General features: G+C 38.0%; 1 protein-coding gene across 1 annotated transcript in view; it reads right to left on the minus strand.

Moving 5' to 3' along the window:
- Positions 1–17997, minus strand: part of PCDH11X (protocadherin 11 X-linked) — a 754051-nt gene extending 736054 nt beyond the window's left edge. The window contains exon 1 of the mRNA XM_057718183.1: positions 17748–17997. The gene's annotated coding sequence lies outside the window, so the exon portion shown is untranslated. The remainder of the gene's footprint in view (positions 1–17747) is intronic.
- Positions 17998–23758: the final 5761 nt, after the last annotated feature.

A 23758-nucleotide genomic window follows, 5' to 3' on the forward strand; every position in this document is an offset into this window, starting at 1 on the left:
TTGTGATTTTTGCACAATTTCAGATATTCTATATATATTAGATGAAGAAATAATCCATGTCTGAGTGAAACACCTGCCAAACAAGAACCAAATTCTTATAACACTTCTGCTTTCTGCTGGTAACATATCCTAATATCAGGAAGACAACCTAAGTTCTACAAAATAGGTTCTTTTCTGTGAACGTTAGAATTGTCAAGTAACAAAGTGACACTGAATATTAGTAAGAGAAATACAGTTGTTAAGTGTTAGCAAATATAAATATATACTCATCTATATCTAATTTAAAGGCCATATTGTATCATAAATTTTAAAAGTGGTGTGTGTATGTATGTGTACTTCTATATTAGAAAAGTGATTCTATTTTTTCAAAATTTTAAAATATCACTATAAGTTTTTTCTTTCAGCCGTGCCACAAGGCTTTTGGGATCTTAGTTCCCGAGCCAGGGATCGAACCCCGGCCCTCGTCAGTGAAAGCCTGGAGTCCTAATCACTGGACTGCCAGGGAATTCCCAAAATATCACTATAAGTTAAAAATGCATAATGTTTGTCTACTAGAATGAGAATCTACTTAGGCAAAATTCCACCATATTAAGCTTCCTGTTTGTACTTATCAAGCAGAGGCATGCGTGTTCATCTATGTTCTATATTTGCACTGCATTTGCATTACTATTGCATGAAGATGTCAATTATTTAAAAAAACTAAGACAAGATAGTTTAACTTTTGACTGATCTTTGATCAATAACCTTGACTCAAGGTTTTCCATCCTGGCTGATAAGCCCTAAGGATATGATTAAAGAATAAGGAATTGCTGTACTGTGTTTGTCTGAAGTAGAAATACGAACTGAGTTATTTGGACAATAGTCTCATGTCTACATAAAAATAAAACTAACAGTTAATTTGAAAAAAAATCAGTTAAAATAACTGATTAATTCAACTAGATGTGATACTATGCAGATTAATTGTAAGTTCAATTCTCCCTTTGTGGTTCAAGAGAATGTTACTAATTTAATTGTTTAATGCTGTGAGACATTTTATTCTTCTAGTATTTATCTTAGCATTATGTATAAGGATTTCTGAACAGAGACTAGAACTGAAGGCTATTATTTTAACTTGGGATTGTCCAAACAAATCCATTAAAAATAAAAATTGCTACATGCCACTAGATCAAACCTGTCAAATTTCTAATACAAGTGAAATTAAAATGTAACAATCTTTGATGAGAAAGATCATAAGCCATCTATAATTTTAATTTTCTGAAATTGATTATATAATCTACAACAAAAAGATGTGATTATCAAAGGATAAAGTCTAGGTTTTAAATTAGATCAGTAAAATGTGTGTCCGCATTTTCCAGGCTGTAACTGAATTGTTAATGACAGGTGATTTTATAGGTTGGCTATTTCTCCTATAATTAAGATGTTCAGAAGGAAAAAAAAAACCTTAATATTTAGTTAAACTGATGTAGTTTTTTGTTTCCTCAAGGCATGCTATCCTACAGCTCTAATGTAGTTAATAAAGCTGAGAAATGGATATAATTTGAAACATGTCCAAAGAAATAAAAATAAAATATCTGTGTACATAGTCATTATTAATATAGTTAAAATGGTATTTTGAAAATGTAGACAATACTCAATACTGCTTAATACTCTGTAATAACCTAAATGGGAAAAGAATTTGAAAAAGATTAGATACATGTATATGTATAACTGAATCATTCTGCTGTACACTGGAAACTAACACAACATTGTTAATCAACTATAAGCCAATATAAAATATTTTTTTTAAATGTAGACAAAAATAAACTTCTATTTGTCATTGTAATTAAAAGTTTGGGCTGCGAAGTAAAAAATATCTGAAGTTGATTCCTGACGTAGTCATTTACTATCTCTTTAACTTTGGGCAAGTCTCAATTTCCATATTTATAACATGGAGATAGAATACTGCCTACCTCACAGGGGTACAGATGTAGATGTCTAAGATAAAGGCTACTGAGTAACAGAGGAGGCTTTTGATTATGTTGGTCCAAAATAATCAGATGCCTCCTCTGTTATTTAGTATGTATACATAGATATACACACATATGTGTATATCTATATATACATATAGTGATTATCCAGTTTGCAAATTATATGTATAGTGCAAAAATACATGTACTGATTATCAAGTGTGCAAAAATAATAGTTGTGAGTGGATGTGCATTTATATTGTAACCATCGTGTTTGGTTAAATGATTATGATTTTTCAGTTATTGTAAACTTGTTAGTTTTGAGAATCAGTTTATCAAGTAAGCCTTTTCTAGAGGAATAGCTAAGAAAATTTTTGTCTGCTTTTAGTCATTTAATAGTTTCCAACTTTACCTGCTTGTCTTCAGTAGCTTCTGAAAGGAGAAGATTCTTCTATGTTGAGTTTTTCACCTAGCTAAAATATTCACATAACTAATATTTTAAAATTTATCTGTATAATATTTCAAAACAATCATGCTATTAAAAAAACTACACCTAGAAATATTCTCTGAATATCAAATTAAGTTAAAGACATTCAAATTATTTCTTAAAAGCATTTAAGAATTTATCCTATACAGAAGAAATAAATGGCTCTGCTAAAAAGAAAAGAAAAATAATTGTAGACCAATAACTATGGAAGATAAAATGCTGTAGCTCGTTCACAATGAAAACTCCTTAAATTTTGAAAGAAAAAACGTATAATCTTAGTTATGTAAAATAAATTTTCATTCAAACAAGTATAATTAGAGCAAAATATGACTGAGGTTTTGGCTTTTAGACTATTTCCTTACATTTAACCAACAGTCGTTAATTTATGTTTTGAAAAACAGCATGACCTTGGAAGGTGTGTTTGCTAAGCAAAAGTTTACAACTCCACTCCGTTAATCTATTAAAAACCTAATGTGTTAGACATTTTTAGCAGGAGAGCAAACACCTTTAAAATAAACAGGGAAAATATTTAATTTGCTGTAAATAAGAAACACATAAGTTTAATAAATTGGATCATTCATAGTGTTTATGGAACATTAAAACTTTAATGTATTTTGGGGTCTTAGGTAACAGGGATATGCTTTTAAAGTTAAGATGACTATGAAACTGTTTTTATAGTATTTCTTCAAAACAAAATTCTTAGATTCAAGACAGATCTATGTTGAGATACAGCAGAATATTATAGTGAAATTTCAGTCAACTTTAAATTGCATGTAGAAGATGTATCTAATATTCAAGTTGGTAAATTATTTGAAATATGTAATACTGCCTTATAAAATGTAGGGTTTTTTCATAAAATCTGCTAATGAGTTAACATCTTTAATTTGTTGAAAAAGAATCACCACTTTTGCTACTTAAAACATTCTTGTTTGATATTTACTATTCAAATCTATAACCAAAATTAGTTGTAGCACTTTGGAACATTTCAGGCTATACAATCATTACACATCTAATTTTGCATTATTTACTTAAGCCCTTTTACTATGGTAAAAGATGTAATATTGTATGATACAGTGAAAAGCACACCGGCCAGAGAGACCTAAATTCTATTCCAGATGGTCACTACCTAGCTTTTGTGACCTTGGGCAAGTCACTTCAAAAGAAATGGAACCTTCTGGAAAACAACAAATCTTAAGTAGGTGTAACTGATCACACTTAAACAGTACTTGTGTTTTATTAAGTTACTTTAGAAAAAGTGCAAGTTATACACAAAGGCCAAAAATCCCAAAGGATGACCTTCCTAAGCAAAATACAACAAAAAAACTGAATAAATTGGAGATTCAAGGATATTCTAAAATGTCTACGAGCATGCGTTTCACTAAAATGTCCCTCTTTCTCTAGTTGGAGGTACTAGTAATGAGAACAGAAGAAAAATCCTAACGAACAAATAAAGTATCTTTTCATCAAAACATTGCTAGTTATGAGTTACCTCAGCATACTGCTAGTTCCATCAAGCTTGGGTATCTTATCTCATCACCTTTGCATTGTTGTCTGCAGAGAAATGTTAACCCTAACCCAGAGCCCATATCTAAGAAATATCTCCTTTCTCTTCCTTCCTTTATTAAAAATTTTAAATCATTGCATAATTCCCAGGATAAGTTACCTACAACCAGTGACCCAACCTATTTAGCATAGTGAAAAGCTCATGGAATTTGAAGTTACTCCTAATTTGGTGGCCTTAGGTAAGCCATTTAGCTAATTCTGGACTACATTGCTTCTTCATTTGAAAAGAAAAAAGAAAGACAAGGAGGATAAAAATGTCTGCACCACCTAACTCACAGGGTTGTTTGGAGTGTTAAACGATTATATGTGAAGTCTTTTGTCAGGAGAAATTCACCAACAAATATCAATTTAATGTAAATGAACTGTAGTTTTTAAGGAAACATTACAATAAAGATAGTGTTTATCTTTTATATTCAGTAGCACTTTGGCAGAATATGTGTCATCGTTTATACTTTTAAGTCTACTAATTATCTCATGAGATTCATTAAAGAGACTAAACAGGGTTTGCTTCTCTGACAACAAAAGATATTTTTGTAATACCTTCTAATAATCTAGTTCTTCCAAGGGAAAACGAAGTGTGATCTCCCAGTGGGTAAAACTATTCACCCCACATAATTACTATTACAAAAATCTATATTATAGAAATGCTTGAATGTAATTCAAATAAAATGAGAAACCTGAAACCTCCCAAAGTTCCATCTTACAAGGATTGCCAGGACTTAGAGCAATACACCTTAGTTTATGATTTAACATTCTATATCTAAGCCAAGCCATAGCAGTAATAGATTTTCCATTTTTTCTTCCAAATACTCTCCTTCCAGAGCTATTCTCACAAATATTTTTATCTTCACAGAGAAAGAAAACTCTTAGGAACTTGGCTTTTGTGTCTGAACCTATTTTAAATTGGAACCAAATCCCCATTTTTTTCTTAAAAAGCCTTATCAGATTTATCCATCCTAGTACTCTTCTCTTGTTCAATATTATCACATCCTTATTTCCCAGCCCACTATGACTATTGTGTCATTGCATATTTATATGTTTGAAATTCCTAAGGCCAGTGATATTATCCAAATTGTGCTGAATAAAATTCAATGAGTGCTCACCATGACCTTCTAATACAAATTCAGAACTCCTAAAAGATTAAACATAATAAATACATTGTTAATTGTTCCTTTGATATAGCCTTAAACATATTTGAACTTAAAATTTTAGTACACGAACTGGCTGATGGAATGAATATTGTTTCCGGGATCATGCTGTCTTTGACATTCAATAGGTATGTGAACTTAAGGTAAAAAAAAAAAAAACTTTATGTAACTTTCCTCATATGTCAAAATGGTCCAGTACATGTTTCACAGGACTGTTGTGAGATTCAGCTGAGATAAAATCTGTAAAATCCTAAAGTGCAAAGAAAACAATTTTAAAATGATAATGTAATCATTCACATAGTTAAAAACCTGATAGTGGTGCCTTTCATACTTACTAAGAGGTGCTATTTCAGGTAATTTCTTTAGATTTAATGCAAAGACTCATGATGAATCTACTTTGTGCTTTCTTTTTTTTTTGTAAATTATTAGTTTTTTTCCCTGAAAACTCAGCTGTTTCAGTTACTGGCAAAGCATGTTCTTAAGTGATGTAGTTGCTATAATTAGTGATAATATAAAGGAGATATAAAGTGTAGTGACATTTTCAAAGGAAATATTAAACATTATGTTCTCAGAATGTCTTCTATTTCTTTGAAAGATGATACTTCCTTGAGTTGTGGATCTCTATCCCAGAACCTAACCTTAACTTGAAATTCTAATTTTTTTCTAGTGAATATAATCAACCCATCTCCTTACTATGCTATTACTAATTTTTGCAATCCTACCATATTATTAGTAATTATAAGTACTTCAACATTTAATGTACATTATATGATATTATCTACTGGCTGATTGTGGTCAGTCTTCACTGACACCTATTTTAAATCTTTACTAAAATTATATGACTTACAATTAAAATTTCATCCAGTTAAACAATATTTTCCTCTAACTAAAAAATCTCATTCTATCACGATTTATCCATATTGCCTCTAATCAGGAAAAAGGAGAACTGACCTAAAGTTATACAGCCGGATTTGATTACTCTAATTCACAACACTGTTTAATATTTTTAGCATTTCTAATATTTGTTAGATTAGTCCAAGAAATTATCTCATATTTTTTCTTCCAGTTGTTATGATCCTGAAATAGTCTGGTGTTTATCATATTCAATTCTATATAATTTTTGAGTTTTAGTGCCATTGTAAATTAACTCAATTTTTTTCTCACTCTGTCTCAAGTCTTGACCAACATATTTTCATAGAGTGAGTTTCTGTAGAGCAAGTTTCCATCTCTAACCTTTGAAAATACAATTCGAAGAGGCTGTTATTTTTTATCTGTTTTTGTTGTTGTTGTTGTTCTGTTTTTTGTATTTATTTTCCTCTTTGTATATTTTGGAGTTTCCCCCTTAAAAAAAGATATATGATATTTTGCTTGCTATACATACTTCCTCAGGCACATGGAAACAGTCTATGCTTAACATTATTAAATAATGTTAAGAGTAATGAAATCCAAGGCAATTTTGGCAAGCACCCAAGTTCATTTAACACTTACAAAAAACATTTTAATCCAATTGGCCCTTTAGTTCACTGGGATCCTCAACTTGCCACCAAACAGGCTCTGCTGTTGCTATTAGAGTATCAGAGCTTAGAAAAGACTAATACAGTTTCATTGAGAAGGCGGTAGCTGCTGAATCCCAACACCACAATTAACACATGAATCCCAGCTTTGAAGTGACAACTTTTTCAGTTGTTTCCCTAACCCTGCCAGAACCACAATTGTGGCTCCTAACAAACACAGTTTAAATGCTTACAACTTGACTTATCTCAATAGCTGCATTCAATGTTATCTGTTTTAATTTGACACTGGTTCCATACCAAGATGTACTGCACATGAAGAGAGGGAACTATGAAGATTTCCTAAACGGATTGTGAATGAAAGTTCACTCAGATTAAATGGCTATTCTGCTGCAGTCTATGATAAAAATCTAGGTGTGAAGAAAGTAGCTAGGCACCGTGTCTAATTTACCAAATGTCTAATTTACCATTTGTTCCTGCTTTGAAGGGAATTTTAGGGGATAGCAAATATAAAATTACCAAGTCTCTTTTGTTGTTGTTGTTGTTGTTGTTACCCTGAAAAATGTTAGACACTAAAAACAAAATAAAAATAATGTCTTTAAGTTAGGTAAATGAAAATTTAATTGTTTATTTTACTCTGTTATCTGAATAATTAACTATGTTCATTTTCAATATGTCACAAATGTATATCTTCAAAGATCTATACCATATTAAACTCAGAATTTGGGGATCTCTTTGGAAAAGTTTTTAAAATATTGGCAACCTACTGACACTGTGTGGTCAACGGTTTTCTTTTTGGAATGGAATAAATGTATGTACATAGTCCTTATAAAATAGATTTGACTACACAATGAGCAAGCAACTTTCTTTATTCTGAACTACAGTTTCAGCTGATCTAGTTACAGATCTTATCTACGTTAAGGTCAGTTTTAATACCCAAATGTAATAATTGCATATCATTTTTAATTTTTAAATATTCCATACTTTGCAAAACAGCTACATTGAATCTTTTAAAAAAATCTGTTACCTTTTGCTTACTTCACCTTTTCCATGCTTGTTTAGGAGACTGAGAATTTACCCTTTGTTTTCAGCATGGTTTGAGAGGCAGCAGTATCTACCTCCCCAGGGAACTTGTTAGAAATGCAGAATTTTAGGCCCCATCGAGAATCTACTGAATCAGGATCCGCATTTTAACAGGGTTCCGGAGATGAATGGTATGCACATTAAAGTTTGAGAAGCACAGGAATAGAACATAACTTCCTAGAAACTGTAGTTTAAAATAACAAGTCATCAGCAGTGATGGTGATTGATTAGAAGTTGTGTATTGGCTCTATTTCTTCCTCAAGTGTTTAGATTCTGTTTTAGCTACACTACTATATATATTTTTAGCATTGGCCTTATAGTCCCATAACTGTTTACTCTTGTGTGCAATTTGAAGGCATTCAGAATCCATGATATTTAATGGATTCAAAATCCCTTCCTCAAATAATCCTTCTTTGCCCTCATTCACTTCACAAAATGGCCAGCATATATTGTAACTGTTTTATCTCATGGGTGTTAAAACCGAGTTCATAAGCTAAGAAAAGTTGCAGGACAAGCAATGCTGTAAGAAATGTGGAGCCTGACTGAAGGCTAAAATATCAGTCTTAAACTGAGCAATTTTTTTCCTGGTGTAAGCAGAACAAACAATGGAAATCCTGCCTGAGGTCCACAGAGCAAACTCTCCATGTAAGTTTTATTCTCTTTGTGTGTTTTTGTGTGTGTTTATTACCCATTCTTAATCCTTTTAAAAAAAATTTAATGTATTACCGTGTGTTTTTTTTTTGAAGATTTTTGATGCTGGTAAAACTAGCAAACAAGTATCAAATAACAGTTAAGGTATTCCAAATATACAATATGAGAAGTGAGAGAGAAGCCAGCCTAGGCAGTTTCAAAAAGGTTGCATATTTCACACTAAACTGAAAACCAGTCCCTGTCACCTAACACTCTGGCAGTGTTCTCTACTTGATTTCCATTTCCCCCCCTTCCTTCTCCTCTGCCACAAAGTAAAATAGAGCAGTCTAAGGTTATTCAGGGGAGAAAGCTAAGCTTTGCTTTGGCACATTTACCTGCCTACCTTTATCTGACCTTACACACACAACTCCAGACATGAGCAATAAGATCATGCAACAAACAGACTGAAGTTTAGAAAATTCACTTAAAATCTTTTCCAAATTGTATTGAAATCTTCAGGAAAATGTACATTTAAGCCCTTAAGTAAATATGCATTTATAAAAACAAAACCATCCTTTGGGTTATGTACATTTCTTGCTATCTTAAGTAAATGGGCTTTTCAAGTCCTTTTTAAAGAGTTAAAATATTTATATACGTTAATGCATCGATGCTTTAGTCTATTCACTCTGCCTTCATGTCAAGACTACATTTTGCATGTTTTATAACATTATATGCACAATAGAGGTGTTTTTAATAATCTAAATTCAAAGCAAAGTGTGGAAAACATAGCATTTTCTATATCTAAGACTGGGAAATTGTTCAGCTTAAGCCAAAGAAATAAACAAACAAGTCCTGGATATATTTAACTATCTGATAAGGTACAAAACTATTACTGCATTTGAGCCAAGGAGGGAACAGGCAAGGTTGAAGAGTAAATTAAATAATGTTATCACCCAATACCTTACATGAGCTCCTGTTACACTCATTTCACATCTTTGAGCTTTAGTTTTCTTATCTGTGAAATTAAGGGGTTGGACTAAATGATCTTTCTGGTCCCTTCTACTTCCACAGTTTATGAAACTTGGACCATTCTTGGTATACTCTAATGTACCACCTGGCACTCGATATTTGCTAAATTTAATGTGACTATATATTACTTTTTTGTTGTTCTTGCTTATTGGTTTTGCCCAATCAGAGTGAAAGCTTCTCAAAGCAGATACTGTCTTAAATTTCTTTAAGGACCCCCTTTCTCAACCCAGTCCAACCACCACACTTAAAGTATTGCAATTCTGGACAAGCAATACGTTTCTAGATATTGAGGGTTAATGAATCAATAATGCATTGCAACTGGAAATACTTGCAGAGCCAAGGCACAAGGAAAGAATACGTAGTACAGCTTTCTGTAAAACATCATATAATTTTTTTTCATTGGAAAGGGCCTTGAAATAATGTAAAATTTCTTCATTTTACTTTTGGGAAAACTGTATTCCAGGGAGATGAAGTTATTTGCCCACGATCACCCTCTGGATACTAATAAAACATAAATGATAAAATACCTTGTGTTCACACAATTTAAATAAACCTTCTGCTCTCATTTCCCATACCAAAAACCACAGGATAAAGGAGTTTATAATTCTGAAGACAATAGAAAATGATTTGCATATTGGGAGCTTAATGTCCTTTGGTTGATATGATACAAAACTACACACAACTGATTTCCAAAGATATTTTGCTTCAAAGATGGTATATCAGAAGAAAATCAGCATTTATAAATGACTGTCGAATATTCTCTAAAACAAATCTTGTATAAAATATAGATGTCCTAAAAGAAAAATGAATCAGGCAATAACACTAAATATTTGCCACATTAAGTAAACTTAAACTTTATGGAGTGTCATTATGATGGGTCATAATTTGAATTATTCTTATAAATAAAAGAGGAAGTGTATGAGCATATATGAGCATGTACTGTTAAATTTCAATAGTCTTACTATTTTATCATATAATATTTACAGGGTTAGTGCACAAAGACTCAAAAGAGGAGGAGAATATGACACACGTAGATAGTTAATTGACAGATTTATTTAGATATATTTGAATATACTTGTCTTTGAAATTTTTAAGTTTTTAATCCAAGAAGCATTCTTTTTTGTTTTTGTCTTTTTTTACGTTCAGAACTTTTAGGAAATATACTCAAAGAAATGAGAGGCAAGGCAGAGTGTGGGAAAAGCCCTGGTTTGGAAACCAAAAGTCCTGTATAGGCTTCCCCTCTTACTAACTGGAAAGCCTTAGAGATAGGGTTTCACCTGTCTAACCTTCAGTTTTCCCATTGAAAAAATAGGTACAACCATGCTTTCTTTTTCTACTCAAAGTTTTTTATGAGACTAAAATAATATATTTACTTTTTAAATTATATAAAATATAGGATAGTGTATAAATTAAACTAGGAGAGTGAATTGAAACAAGAGGGTGGCAGAAAATTTACTGTTCTGTTTTCATTTCATATGATGACAATAAATGAATTGTAAAAATCAGTAAAATCTTGATTTGCATTCTAATTACTTGAAGATATAAAAAGAAATGAATTTTCATATAGTTTAAAATCCATCAGGAAATTAGTTTTATTGCCATGCTAAAGGATATGTTAGATTAATATAGTTTTTATTGAAGAGAGAAAAATCCTCTCCCAGAATTTATTCTCTCCTTTCTTTTGTCTTTCTTCTTTTCGTTTTCCCAAATCTACATATACAAGATGAACAGATTAGGTGGAAGAAATCCTTCTTTCAGATCTGGGCTGGAAATGACAACTATAGCCATTGTCACTCTTAGTTTCAAAATTTATTATACTGATTTGATGCTTAACACATTAAGCATCACATTAAAAGGGCAGTTTAAATCCTTGATCAGTTAAGGATGTTTACAGTCTAAAAGATAATAGGAGCATTTATGATTTCTGCCAAGTCACTCTTCTAATTCAAAAATCATAATTGAAAAAGACTCTTCATCCAATTTATTTTTACTTTTTGATAATGAGAATGCAGTCTTTCTACAAATGTAACCAAATCTCAAGACACTTTTCACCCTAAAATAGCTTTTTCCATGTGATAAACCTGTGCTTTACAATTAATGTTGAACAGAGCATAAATCTTGAGGCACCATGGCATACAAGTCATTTGATGTTTCCTCTTAACAAAAAGATGACCACATTTTTGAGACGATGCCTTCGAGATGAACTTTTAACTTACTTCAAAATAACACCTTACTTACTGAAAAAGAACACCTTTTCAAATAGGATTACATTAACTTAAGCAATGCAAGCCAGTCTGGAATACCAAGGCATTTTACCTAGTTTTCTTCATTTTGGATACTGAATGATCAATAAAGTCTTCAGATAATAGAACTCTGCTCAGACAATGACATGCAATTTAGAATGTTATAAAGTCAATCCAATTAAATGTACTTATAAATTTTTCCCAAAGGTAAAATTTACATATGTCATTGATGAAAGAATGTATCATCTATTTTTATGGCATACTCTTTCTTACCTCCCCAATTCCCAATGATGCTGAGCCAACCTCAGTGCATGGGGAGATATGGACAATTTGAGAATTGCCCATTTCCCACACACACAAAAATAACTTTCTATGAATGTAGTAAAAAGCAAGGGTCCCTTTGCCTCTGAAGATTGACAGAGTAACTGTGTATGTTCATATGAACATGCTTTGACAAAGGCCTTAAAATTGTGTGTGTGTGTGTTGGGGGAGATCTGTCTGAGGAGGACATCCTCTCAAAATATTTAAATTTGAGCCACTATGACAATCCCACAAAGCAGAAAGTAGGAGGAATATAAATAAGAAACTTTCACTGAAAACATAAAAAGAATGACCCTCTGGAAGAGGACATACCAGAAAGAATGGGATGCAGAGAAACAGCTTCAGGAGTGTGTGGTGAGAAATTCAGAAAAGTTGAAAATACTCCCCAAAGTACAATATTTAAATCCCTAGTTGTAACCAAAGGAAAACAGACATTTGCAGGCATAACAACAACAACAAAAAAAACACATAAGAAATCCAAGGAATTCCACTATAAATCTTGTTTGAAATAAAGCAACAAAAGACACACACAGCAAGAAATCTTGTGAGGAAAAGTTGACAAATCTGTAAGTTTAAAATAGTGGTTCCTTGGTTCCTTAAAAAAAAAGACAAAAAACAAAAAAAACATTTTTGAGGTCACTGAAGGGGAAGAGAGTCCAAGGTAGCTAGTGGGAAGGAAGAAGTAAAATGGTGATGAGTGGAGAAATTACCTAGGTAGGTAGTGCACGGAAGAAGCACTGAGGCAAGACTGACTGGAGAAGGAAAAAGAATAGAGGTGCTGCTAGTGCCTAAGAGAAGGAAAAAGCCAAGATTAAGGGACTCTAATGGTTGGTAGAGAAAGAGTCGAAGTGGCTAAGGGTGGGAGAGATGATATGGGACACGGAGATGATGCAGGGAGGTGTATGGAAAATGGAATGCAGTGGGTATAAGTGTGCTTGCAAGTGGCTGAAGGAGTTTACTGTGATAGTGGAAGATGGGGAATTTAGAAGGTTGGGTGGGGAAGGTGAGATGAGCCTAAAGATAAAACTGTAGAGATGATTATGACTAAAGAGAAATTCTCTTTTCCAAAATCACGTTCCATTCTTTCTTAGTTCTACTGATTTACCTTAGGCCCTCTTGATTCATTTGTCCTCTTTCCTGGATGTTACAGTATCTTCTTAACTTATTTGCCTCAACTCTCTATTCCAATGCATTAGTTTATTCAAATACACATTTAAAGACAACAACAAAAATGTTTCTATTGTGTGCCACCTGCTGCCCAATTTTCTCACCCTATTTTGTTATTGTAGTTTTTAACATACCTGCTTTAAAAATCTTCAAAGTGCACTAGGCCTACAAAATACACACAAACTTCCAAACTGCACAGAAGAACATCAACACCCCCCGCCCAACCTTCTTTACTTTGTCTGTATCAGGCTCTTCCAGGTCTACTTCCTGGCTAGCTACTGCCTAGGAATGCCTATTTTTCAAAGCCACAGAGACACCTTCTTTATGAATCTTTTTTCAACCTCTTAGCAAAAATTAATTCCTCCCTCCATTATGTTCAATTAGAGCATTAATCAGATTGTATCATAAATTCCTCAGAGTCTCCTGGCTCACAGAGGCCTGAGCTACCTCTTCACATTCTCTTTTGTATTCCTGGAGCCTAGCACATTGTCTGGCACAGTAAGTGACTAATTAATGTTTGCAGATTCTTTGGTGAATAAACAAACAGGTAACCCTCCTTTAAAATAGGTGAAGTAAGATTACTGGAGAAAATTAGATTTCAAAATTTCATCCCCTGAACAATTCCCCTTCCCACTAATAGAAAACGCTGCAGCCATACATATTTTGTCAATTTAGCTTAAAGCCAGTGGTTTATATAAAGTCTCCTTGTCCTCACGTCTCCCCTCCCTTCCCCAAGAACCTTATAAATCCTGGCTAAAGGCTGTTGTGGGCTGCTTGCACAGAGAAAAGGAGAATTTTCTGCTTTCCAAATCCCTTACCAGATTTCTGCCTGCCACCAGCAATCTGGAAGCTCTCTATCAGGAATTTCTATCTTGCAAAGAACATAAAGTTTTGAATACCAAGAGAAGAAATAATGTGAAAACTGCAATTCCTTCTGCCAGGGCTCCCAGCTGCCAAAAACCAACATTGCTTGGGCATCAATCAGAATCTCATTCAGAGAGATTAAAGAAAAGGGGGGTGGTTGGGTGGGGCTCCTTTCAACCCTTAGCAAATGATTGAACTCTAAAAAATGAATGCTCTTTTACGCTTGGTCTGAGTTTCCTTCCCATTCCTGTATTTCAAACGCATAGCAACCTTAAATTTGCTGCCTTTGCTGATATATCATGTAACGGAAGACTTCCACCCAAGGGAAGAAAACAAAACCCTAGATTTACAAAACGGAAGAATTCTTTGCTCCTGCGCCCTTTCCCCCCAATCTCCCACCTGCCTCCAAACCAAAATACAGTCAGTAGGTAAGCAGTTTGTTGCGATCCTCTCTGAAGGTAACTTCCTTGGAAAGGAAACTCAGTTCCGAGGCCCAGATACCTCCACACACCCTGCCTCCGTCCCCTCCCTCTTGCCCTGTGCAACCTTCTTCAGCTGCGCGCTGCGGTCCTTCTCCCAGAGCTGAAGAAAAAATTGTCCGCAATCAGCGGGAACGGATTAGCCTCTAATTCGGGAAAACAGACGGTTGCTCCTTAAAAGAAGAGCAAAGTCAGAAAGAAAGCCGAAGCGGGCTTCTGTCTTGTAAAATCCCGTTTCCGAATCTTCCCAATTTGGCGCGCTGGTCTGTAGAAGTGACTGAGCAGCCTTATGATAAAGAGGAGTGACTTGCCCCTGCGGCAGCAGCTCGTAGAGCCTTGCTTAACTTCCAATTTTTAGTCCCTTCTTTCACTTAAGGGGATTCTCCACCCTAGCCAGCGCCTGCGATCGTCTCACACCTCCACCGCACCATTTCACTGGGAAGACGACCCTCTTTGCCTTCTAGGGAGCTTGCTCTGTTGAAGGCAAAGAGACAGCCACAGGATTTTAAGGATGCCGGTCTTTACATCCCCCTTCCTTCCCCAGGGAGGAGAGAAAACAGCGGAAATTTAACACTGCTAACTATTATTATTTCATCTTAAGAACTTGCCCTCTAGAATGCCGCTAAATAGATTCACAGTGAATAGTAAAGGTGCAAGCTGAAAAGGGGAAAGAGCGGGGGCGGGGGGGCCGGTTGTGACGGACAGGGACAAGGAGGGAAGGAGCACGGGAAGACCCTAAATCTGTATTAGATTCCAGGGTTCAAAACTGGCCGCGGCTCGGGCCACAGTAACCTTCCCAACCCCGGGCACCTCGGCGCGCCTCTGGGGAGCTAGAGAGCGGGAAGGAGGGGCCAAGAGCGAGAGCGCGGGAAGGAGGCTGAGAGAAGCGAGGGCGGCTGCGCACAGGCCGGAGGCTCGGCCTCCTCTCCGCGCGCCGAGCCGCTCCGGGGCTGACATCATTGCCAGAAGGAGGGGCTGCCCGTGAGAAGGCGACTGAGAACAAGGTTCTCGGGCCTCGCTGGCGGAGGCGCTCCCTCGCCGCTTGGCAGGCGCAGCGCGGTGGCAGCCAGATTCAGCCCGCGTGAGCTGCGCGCGGCAATTCTTAATTTAGCGGAGGGAGGAAGGTATCTTTAGATCTTAGCGTGTCCATCTCTGGGTTCATTCGTCAGAACCGCCCGCACACCGTCCGCGCTTCCTCCGAAGAACCAGACAAAGGCAAGAAAGGGGAAAACATATACAAATACTATTACTTCGACTTGCTTTCAAATGACCCCCCCACCTACCCACGAAAGGACAGCCCAGAGGCTATTTCCCGCCGTGATTGTTTCAAAGGAGATAGAGAATGGAATTCCATTTAGTCTTCACCAAGTTCAGAGAGTGCCCGCAAGCACCTTTTTTTTTTTTTTCTTTTTTGAGTCACACTTGTTTTAACATTTTATGGGACGGGAGGGAGTCGCTTTAGTCCAAAGCGCCGCTACCTTCTCCGGTGCTTTGCTCAGTGTTCAGGATTCTTCTCCACACGCTCCTCAGGTTGTTTCCTTGTTGCAGGGCTAAGAGCACACAAGCACGCTCGCCTCCTCCCCATATTTCCTGCCCCCTTCACCGCCTATCCCTATGTTTAAACACTTTCTTCCACACATTTTCCTTCTCACAGAAATGGCTCCTATGCGAGGTTTAAACCCAAGCTCGGATGTTACCACACAAGGACTCGCTTTTGTTTGGTTCTCCCTGTTTAATTTTATTTATTCTTTTGTCCTCGCCCCACTTCTCTCAAGTCTTTGCTTTGCGGTTGTGTGCCGCAGTGGCGCAAGTTTAGATTCCCAGCCCCCTAACCAACATTTTGGAAGGGCACCCCGCTCGGAGACTCAATGGCCCGCCCGCAGACGCGCGCGCACACGCACTCCAGACGCTCACCCCAGCGCCCCGCACCCCAAACCGCAAAGATGGCCAAAGCAGTGAAGCGCGGAGTAATTATTCTGGAAGCGGAGAGGCCTTTTGCAGTTGAGCTCTATAAGTCTTTCGGGGAGGAAGGGAAGTGGTTGGCGCTATATACTCTTGGAAAGTGACACCCCTCCCCCTTATTTTTGCAAGGGGAGGATGTCAATTTGCGGCCAAGGGCGCACATGCAAGTCGTGTCTACAACCGAGGTCAGACTGCCGCTCCGCTTTTCTAAGTCTGTAAAGAAAAGACCCTTTTGTAGCTACGCGCTTTTTAAAAGTCACCTTTTCCGATGCCTCTGTTAAGGGGCATTCATTATCGTGAAAAGGGCCTGCTTTATGGCCCTTAAAAAAATTAATTCCTTTGTGGACACATAAACTGTTTTTCGGTCCTATCTTAGTCAACGTCATTTATTTATGGGATAGGTAGGCGGGTTTTGGCTAAGCGATTAAAAGTCATTTCTTTAGAGAAAGAGCAAACCCTTTATGTTTGGCTATACTCTTGGAAACGTCTTTTTTTTTTTTTTTTTTTTTGGTGAGAAAATGATGCCGTTTTCCGGCTACGCAATTATAAGACTTTCCTTTTTCTAAAGATAGGCAGAATTTTCCACACCTACCATCTCCACATCCAGCAGGTGCTGGCTGAGCACAGCCCCAGAAGTAGGGCGGGAAGGAAGGGCTGGGAGACAAGCATCAGGCGGAACTGCACGGGGGACCCTGCGCGCTCCGTGGCGCGCTGCGCTCTCCTCTCTGCGCCGAGGATCGGGCCCCCAAGGATTAGAGCCAGCCTGGCAGGGATCCAGACCCGGAGCCCCCAGAGATGGGAGCGCAGTGCGGCCAGACCGCGCACGAGGTGGACTCTGGCCTCAGGGCATTGCCCTTCGGCTCAGACCGCTTCGCCTGGCTAACCCGGGAATCCGGGGTGTGATCTTTTCTCAGACCCTGCCCCAATCTTAAGAGTTTTTCTCAGCTTCGCTGAAGCTGGCTGTATCCGTTAAAGTGAAAGACCTTTTTTCATGGTCAATGTCGGGGAAATTCATGCGCGGACACTTTTCTGACAAAAGTGAGAGTTTTCGCAAAGTAACCAAGCCAAGCCGACTGGTGGCTGTGCCAAAAAGATATACTAGCTGCGCTTACCTCCGGGGTTTGCTCTTTCTCTTATCTCCGGGGAAGCGATAGGGGAAGGGGGAAGGGAGGACACAGGAAGCGTCTCTTAAAACCACTCTGTGGTCCTAGTCAAGACCCCAAGAGCAGGCAGCCGCAAGCCGCCTAGCAGTAAGTGCGGGACTCATGCTTCACACGCCACACTCTGTTCTGGCACCCGGACCGGATAACTTACCTTGTTGTCCAAGCCACTAGAGTAGAAATGAGGTGGTAAGTAAAAAAGAGAAAAGGCTTCCGCTAGCTCCACGGAGACTGCGATTGCTGTAGCGGGGCTCTGCCGCCACAGCTCGCAGTCCGCGGAGCAGCTGAGTCGCGAAGTCTTCCTTTGAGGCTGTTTGGGCCGCCCGGGTTGCCTGGGCTGCCTGTGTCGCCTGTGTCGTCGCTGCCACTGCCACTCTGCGCACTCTGTTCAGCTGGCTTTCTGCTTTGCCGCGCGGGCCGCTGCGTGCTGCTCGGGCTCACGGATCCTCCCGCCCAGACAGTTCGCCGACTGCAAGGAGCCAGTGCCGAGCCAGCCCTTTTCAATGGCGAGGGGGAGGGACTCTATAGAAGGGGAGAAGGGGGAAGGAAGGGGGGTGAGCGAGTGGAGGGCGGGTGGGGGGAGAGAAGTGAACCAGTGCCCGGGCCGCCTGCTGGGAGGGGATGCAGCAGCACCAACTGCTGGGTACCCCCCTCTGGTCCCCACTCCCTGCACCCCACATCCGCACCGCTCCGGGGGCGGCCCCTCCCGGCTTATGGGGAACCGGGGAAGAAAGGCGGGGCGAGATGGAGGTAAGCTTAGGAAGTTACTGTTCGCCGCCCCAAGAAGGCTGCAGGAAACGTGCTGGCAGCACCCTCCCGTGCGGGACCCGCTGCTGGGAAAAACGCGCTGCTTTCGGGCTTCCCGCTATGCCCAGCAAAACCGAGGGCATGTTCCACTCGGCTCGGTCCTCCGCTCGCTGCTCTCAGGCTTCCCTTTAAGTTGAACTCATTCACGTTATCTTACAGAAGTTTTATTTTTCTTATGTGTGCTTTTCTCGCGATCCCGCTGACCGCTCTGACTCCAGCTAGAGAACAAGCATCCAGCAGCACCATTTTCTATACAAAGGATCTTTAAGGCAGACTGGTGGAAGTAGGGGCAGGAGCCCGGCAAAGCCGCAGTTGGAGCCGAAAGATTGTGTCTGCATTTATCACACTCAACTGTGAGCCGGGGCTGGTACCTCGATTGTCTTCAGATTAATCGTCTGGGGGTGGCGGAGAGGGGGGTGAGGGGGGAGATCTAGCATTTGGCTACCCCAGAGAGCAAGTACGAGTGAGCGTAAGCAGGTCGGTGGCTTTGGGCTGCTTTAGTAGTGTCCAGCCGCTTTGCTGCCGGGGACCATTCAGCATCGCGGGCGTGGACAGCGCGTTTCCGTGGTAGGAAGGGATGCAGGAGAGGGAGGAACCCAGCCGCAAGACTGGTGCTTGCCAGCCCGCTCTGGCTGCCTAGTCGGTGACGCCCGGGCGGGCATCCGGGTGCCAGGTCTTCCAAGACCACTAAAGCGACCAGGGGCAATCTGGCTCGTTTATGGCTCGGATGGGTCGTGTGTACCTAGAAGCAGGGCTAATTCCCCCGTCCCTATTATGGGATTAAAAGAAAATAGCAACAACAATCAAAACCTTCCCAGCTGGTCTCCTCTGATTCTTGCTCCAAGGAGCAAGTCCTTAAATTTACCCAGAGGCTAGAGAATGAACCAGGTGAATTCTTTAAATTCCTCTCCAGAAAGGTGTATGGTTTTAGGTGTAGGTTTTAGCATCCATTTTCCATGCTTAACCAATAGAAAAACTTATCTTTCTAGTGCTCTGCTTTGTTTTTGGAAGGAGGAAGCTCTCTTTCCTGAAATAAAAGGAGGAAAAGTAGATAATGTTTTCAGGCGCCAAGAGCACAGCATTTATTTTTATTTTTGTCTACTGAATGGAAGGGGGAATGTATCTGCATAGGGATAAAACATCAAGAAGGAAAAAAAATGCCAATTATTGTGAGTTGATTTTATCTAATAGCTTCTTCATGGAACATTATTATTTTTTTATTGAAGGGCAAATCTTTCTGACTTGTTTCCCCAGTACGTCCCTCCCCATATTTGTAACTGCCTTCTTTCCAATTCCTGATATTTTTAAGGGTTAAAATCCTGGTTCAGATAATCCTCACGTCACTTTTTTTTTTTCTAAACCTGCAGCCACTACTGAGAGGGACCTTAGCACCACAGTTCAGTGTAGTCTGGGAGAAAGAAGACATAGGAAATGTTTACTATTACCTTTTACTCTTCCTGTAACTCTGCCTCCATTATTCACAGTATCCAGCACGTGCATTGTCCACTTCTTGGGAGCTAGAAGATGTCTTGGAGTTGAAATCAGAAGCTGTCGAATGGTTACAGTTTATAGCTCTGACTCTTGGGGTTTGCAGTGCTGGATGAGACTCAGTCATAGGTGATGGCAGGAACTCAATGAAAATAAAATCAGTGATTGATCCAGGAAAGTGAGGCAAAGCCATGCCTTGGAGGCACTCTCGGAACACTAATAATCATTCATAACATCCACATTAGATATCAATTAATTGATGTGTTAAGATTTCCATCTAAACCCAAGGCAGGGGAAGAGAACTATTCAATGGCTGTTATGAAGTATTTAAAATTATCATCTTGACAGACTGATGAGGTTAATATTATTATCCACATTTTACAGTTCCTGAAACTGAAGATCATAGACAGGTAATTTGTACAAGACCATGGATCTGAAGAGCAGCAAACTGGATTTTCATTCGGAGTGTGTAACTCCAAAATTCAGCTAAGTGGTTGCTTTATAGTGAATCTGACTTATTCTGTATAGACAGCACAACATTTAGTTTTGTGTCTAGTCCAATAGAAAATGATCTATGTAGAGTAGAAACATTACTTACAGACCAAGGGGACTAGTAGTTGAACTAAGTAACCCAGAAAATCATCTGAGAAATTCAGTTTGTTGATTAAAGTGACAGAAATCCACATCTGAAATTAATGAAAAAAGTTCCCATTTCGCTTCTTGTTCTGTCTAATGGTGGCACCAATGAGCAACGGAATAAGCAAACACCAGGACATCTGGCAAAAACTCTCCGCTTGGTACTCTAACTCTAAAAGGACTGATGAAGAAGGACTGGACTCTGCTTGCTTACAGAGAGAAGGACTCCTTGACTGAATGCCTTCTATGCACCATTTGCATTATATGCATTGTTTTATGAATCTTCAAAACTATTCTATGACATAGGTATTATTAGCTTCATTTTTTTTAACAGATGAGGAAACAGAGACTCACAGAGACTAGGTAAAATGCCCAAGGTTATATAGCTATAAAGTATAGAGTTGGGAAATTCAAACCCATGTCATTTCCAGTCCACTATGCTGACCCTTAGCATATGGTCCTCAGATTGTGTGATTACACATTTTCAGAATTTACATTACATCAAAAATTTTATAATTAACAAAAGGAAACTTTAGGAATTTGTTTTTTGGAGGAGATGCCATAAAGGGACTGTTATATTTATTACATTTGTTTGTTCAGTGTTCCAATTTGGAACTTGAACTAGGGTTCTACTAAGATCAGAAAAAGAAAATTATGGTAATGTGTACCCTATAAACATAGAAATGTGTGTAATCTCTGAGGATTAAACTATAAAGACATTATATAATTACAGAATGGTTCATACAAGATAATTAAAATACTTCAATGAGTTAGGATGTTTCTCAGGCCAGTGAGAATTGATTAAAACTGAGAAAAAATGTGTTAATCTGAAGAAAGGGTTGATTGACTGTGCAGACCTAGTAAAAGAAGTCTCAAAGAAATGAGCATTGGTAACTCTTATCCATGTAGATTTTCGTCTCACTGGCAAAAACCACCCTTGATATAAGAGTGATGAAGCTAATCAAACACTATGAGATTTCAGTTGCCTTTGCATTGAAACACCCCTTATCAAGCAGTCTGCCATCTAATTGTGATTTGCCTTCCCATGTACACTGTCTAGAGAGAGAAGGAACAGATCTTGCAGATGGATGAAAATGAGTACTATGCATCATGTGCCAGTTATTTTATATCAGATTCCATTCATCTTTGTGTTGTCCACAGCAACTTGCACCTACATTGCACATAAATGTAATAGTCAGTAAATCATCACTGTTACTGAGAAAGAAGGTGGGTGTATGGACACAAAACTGTAAGAATGGATAAATTACATTTTCCATATTTTTCATATTCAATGTTAACCATTGACAACAATTGGAATTAATATGAGGCAGTGAGACCCAGTGATTAAGAAAAGAGCTTTAGTTTTAAACCAAATTTGGAATTCTGGCTCTGGCATTTTCTAGTTGTGTGGCTGTGGGCAAATTAATCTTTGGACCCATACTGTATAAGATAGTGACTAGCCACATGTGCTACTGAGCACTTGAAACTTGACTAACCCAAACTGAGATGCACTGTGAGTATGAAATACATACCCTATTTTGAAGAGCTAGTACATGTACATATACACACATGTATATGACATATAATTAATATTTTACATAAATTGCATGATGAAATGATAATATTTTGACTAACTGGTTAAATAAAATATTATTAAAATAACTTGACCCCCTTATTTTCAATTTTTTTAATGGGCTGCTAGAAAATTTTAAATTATATATGTGGCTTGAATTATACTTTTGTTGTAGAAAGCTATCCTAAGAAGTTGCAGTTTCTTCATCTGAAAATGGGGATAATAATCTTATTTAGCTCAAATTGTTGTAGTGATATTTCAATAAAATAATGCACCTCAAGTACTTAGCACAGTGCCTGACATTTAGTTTAAAAGTTGTCACTCTCCAAGAGTTAGGAAATAAAGATAAGTAAAATTACAAAACAAAAACTATAAACCTGAATGGGTTAGGGACTGGTCAAAGAAGGTTTTAGTTATGAATTAGTTTTATTTATTTCAAGTGAAATCATTCTACTTCTGCTTATAAAAACAAGGGCAAACATACATCTGTGGTGGTGGGTGGAGGATAATATTTGTTATATACAAAAATAATGTGCATGCAAGTGTTTTGAAGAGTTAAAAGTACTTTCTCAATTTCAAGAATGTTTACTATCACAATTTGTGAGGCACTTTTACATTTAATTGGTAGATATTTCTAGTGTTGGGGCATTCAAATGCAAGTACACGTAAGGCAAATGAATTTCTGCAGAAAATACAGAAACAGGAGAAAGCCTGGTCCTTTACTGTACCTAGCTGATGACAAAAATGCATAGCTCAACTGGAGACACTAGAGGGTGCTATTAGTGAGCACTTAGAAGGATGACTAAAAAGTCTTCCAACACCCTTCCCCCTCTCCACTGCTATAGATTATAAGAATTTGAAAAGGGCATACCTGTGAAATGAAACTAACACTTCTCCATTCCCTCCTGGACATGACTTGCAAGGTTTTTTTTTTAGTACCGAGACTGGCCTTACAACATTCCCCAAATAATAAAATATTAGAACTTTGCTATAGTACTTGGGCAAATAATTGGGAAAAGTTTGAAATGGTTCCCTGCTCTGAGAAAAAAACTACCAAAGCCCAAGGAGGGGAGTATAAGAAATAAAAATACAAGAAAGGGCCTTCATTAAAGGAAAGACTCCAGCAACCTCTGTAATTAAGTAGGGGTGGGACAATTATTTGGTAGTCATGCCATATAAGATTTGTTTTCTCTCTCCCTGGGCTTGAACAGCTACACATTTGCAGTGGACAGAAACTGCAGCTGAATTTCTTTCATCGGAGCCTGGGAATTACAGCCTTATGTGTATAGGCGACTTTGCTGAAGCACTGAGCTCTGATTGATATAGTTAAATGAATAAAGGTACGTGGTGTTGTCCTCAAGGTTGTTGTTTCCTAACAAAGAGTGCACTTCTCCTACTGTACTCTCTTTTTTTTTTAACAGATAAGTAGTTGCAAACTGTACCGGATGAGGCTTTTCATCTGTGTGTTATTTGCCTGTATTGTGATGGAAGCACACAAGCAGGGAAAATTATTGTGTCTTTTAAAGCGTAGAAGGATCAGGATGCTGTTAACGGTTTCTATCTTTCTTATTTCCTTAGGACAGGCTTTAGCTTGAGTTATCCAGATGTTGCCTGGTGAGGTGAAAGATTCAAAGAGATTTTGGTTGCTGAGGAAAGCAGAA

The sequence above is a fragment of the Hippopotamus amphibius genome, chromosome X, assembly GCF_030028045.1.
Source record: "Hippopotamus amphibius kiboko isolate mHipAmp2 chromosome X, mHipAmp2.hap2, whole genome shotgun sequence".
Taxonomy (NCBI): Eukaryota; Metazoa; Chordata; class Mammalia; order Artiodactyla; family Hippopotamidae; genus Hippopotamus; species Hippopotamus amphibius.